Source organism: Passer montanus, unplaced genomic scaffold (assembly GCF_014805655.1).
Source record: "Passer montanus isolate IOZ18808 unplaced genomic scaffold, ASM1480565v1 scaffold10, whole genome shotgun sequence".
NCBI lineage: Eukaryota > Metazoa > Chordata > Aves > Passeriformes > Passeridae > Passer > Passer montanus.
This window is the reverse complement of record NW_024356505.1, coordinates 32006468-32009144: the sequence shown is the minus strand read 5'-3', so window position 1 is coordinate 32009144 and position 2677 is coordinate 32006468. Positions and strand designations below refer to the sequence as shown.

General features: G+C 44.6%; 1 non-coding gene across 1 annotated transcript; it reads right to left on the bottom strand.

Moving 5' to 3' along the window:
• Positions 1-1246: 1246 nt before the first annotated feature.
• Positions 1247-1318, bottom strand: TRNAG-UCC. Its single transcript has one exon. It is a non-coding gene; the product is annotated as a tRNA-Gly (tRNA).
• Positions 1319-2677: the final 1359 nt, after the last annotated feature.

The following is a 2677-nucleotide window of genomic DNA, read 5'->3' as shown; positions in this document are numbered from 1 at the left end:
GATGAACATTCATTATAATTTCATTTTCTTCCATTCACTGCAGCCTACCATGTGAGTAGGTCCTGCCTGCAATTGTCATATAAACAGCTTTTGGAAACATAATAGAAACTATTTCAAAATTGCTTTGGGATAGAACATTTTCTCAGAAAGAGTTGTCAAGAGTCAGATTTCAAGTATAACAAGATTCTGAGCCAAGGGACTGACAAAGATTAATTGCATCACCAAAACTGGTCAGCCCTCTCAGAGACCTGACTCAAGACAGTGAGTCTTCCTGGGAGGTGCGTGACTCCAGACTCTTCTGTATCATCTGAAGGCACTAGCTGCTGTCTCTGTAGTAAATCACAACTGGGATGCACTGCTCTAGCTCTGCTGGAGTAACACCCCTTCCCTTGGCTGCCTTGCCTCAGCCCCCCTCCTGGTGCTGTTCCCACTCCTAGAGAAATCATTAACATCGTGTATGCTCCTCTGCCCTCAGGTCTCGCCTTGGCTGGACTGCTTGGCTTGATGCACAGAGGGGTGAGGTTGTAAGGGACCTCTGGATGCCATCTGCTCGACCCTGATGCTGAAGCAGGAACGCTCAGTTGTCCAGGACCATGTCCAGACAGCGTCTGAAAATTTCCAGGGATGGAGACTCCACAGCTTTCTCTATGGGCAACCTGTAGCAATGTTTAGCCACCCCCAGAATGAAAAAGTGTTTCCTGATGTTCAGAGGGCACCTTCCATATGTCTGTTTGTGCCCATTCCCTTTTGTCCTTCCACTGGGCACCACTGTGCACAGCCCGGCTCCATTCTATTTGCACCCGGCCTTCAGGGCCTTCAGATATTTTCTCGTATCAATAAGATTCCCCTTCTTTGGCCTCTCTTCTTTCTTCACAGCAGAAATGCCACGGTCTCCAAACATCCTTGTAGCCTTCCTCCAGAATTCCCAGGAACCTCCACTACTGAGGCCAGACCCAGACACCGACACTGCTTCAGAGGCATTCCCACCACCACAAAGGCAGCTCCCTTCACCTACGGGCAATTCCTGAGTGCAATAAAGCCACAACCACCCCTTGTCTCATTCTGGTAGAGACATCTTTGCTGGCCCTGTGCCACGTGGGATCCTCACCCGACCCCGGTCCTGCCCTGCGCACCAAGCCGCACTAAACCTCCTCAAGTCCCTCTCTTCCCGGAGCTCGCATCCCTGTGGATGGATGGGGATGAACGCATGGCAGCACCTCCTGTGGGAACGGCGTCAAAATGAAGCTGCGTTGGCCGGGAATCGAACCCGGGTCAACTGCTTGGAAGGCAGCTATGCTCACCACTATACCACCAACGCCGCGGTGATGGCATGTCTCTGCTTGCCGTCCTCCTTCCTCTCCTGCTTCCCTCCGTTCCCAATTTCCCCACAGGATTTACTGCCTGCCCTCAAGCACAGCAAAGAGCTACTGAGGGAGTGTCTAAAATAAGCTACTGAGAAAACTCAAGTTTTCTCCACGGCTACCAAGGCTACTAGAAAATTAGAAGCTTGTTTGCTTGTTTGTTTTTAAAAACTGATAAGAAAGTTTTGTTCTGTAAAATGTTTCCAACATCTTGACTGGTTTAAAAGAAATTCCAAATAGGACTATAACCTTCAGAAGGGGGACTGTGCACAATTGGAAAAAAAGGCTGGCTGACATCTGATGAAATAAGCATCTTCAGTTTTTAGTAAAAGAAATAGTCTTTCCAGCATTAATGTTGCAGATGGAATTTTTATCTCATGTCTGAAAAATTAGGTGGAAAAAGTTTTAAAAAACCACATATGTTGTCCTTCCCATCAACTACTGCTTTTGTCTTTTCAGTATCATCCAAAGAAACATAAGACTACATGGAAAATATAGCTGAAAATAAACTAAATACAGTTGCAAAAGCTTGATATTTGAAAGAAGGTTATCTGAAACGCAACCCTGAAATGCCAAATCTCAAACTTGAATACATTTTTGTGACATAATGTGTGGTGAAATGTTTTCTACTACAGTGGATAGATCCAACAAAGTATTTTAGAAGAACAAAATCTCAAAAAACTCACATGGTGTGAGAATATCCTATGAATAACCCAGGGCACTCCAGGTCATCCATGATTTCACTTCTGAGAATGTCCTTACAAGCAGATATGGCTCTTAACAAGTAGGAATCTCAGCAAAGCTGTGGTGGAAACCATTCTGTGCTGGCAGAGAGGTTCTAAGCAGAGAGACCTTTATGTCTCTTTCATTCTCAAATCCTCTGTCTTCAGCTTCCTGCAGTGGAAATCAGAAAAGTTGCAATATGTAATATTGGTCAGACATCCATTGATCCTGTCACTTTCTGTCATTTGGCATCTGAGTAATTAATAGGTCCACAGAAGGTCTCCCAGGCCTGTGCACACTCTGGCCATTTTACAAGAGTTGGTATAGATGACATTTTTTGCAACATTAAATGAAAGTCTGTCATGCACAGCTGCGCTGTAATAAGGATATTGACTCTTTCTTATAATATTTTACTTTAAAAGTCAGCAAAACCAGCTGAGATCCTCTTTGGAATGCTCTGCAAATAGCTCATGAGGACATAATGTAAAGTGTATTTATAACTAAGATTTAACAAAACAAAGAGGGCTCTGCTGAATGGTGCAGAGTACATTTTGACTGAATGTGACATTCAGTGCACACGTATTGCTGTGCAA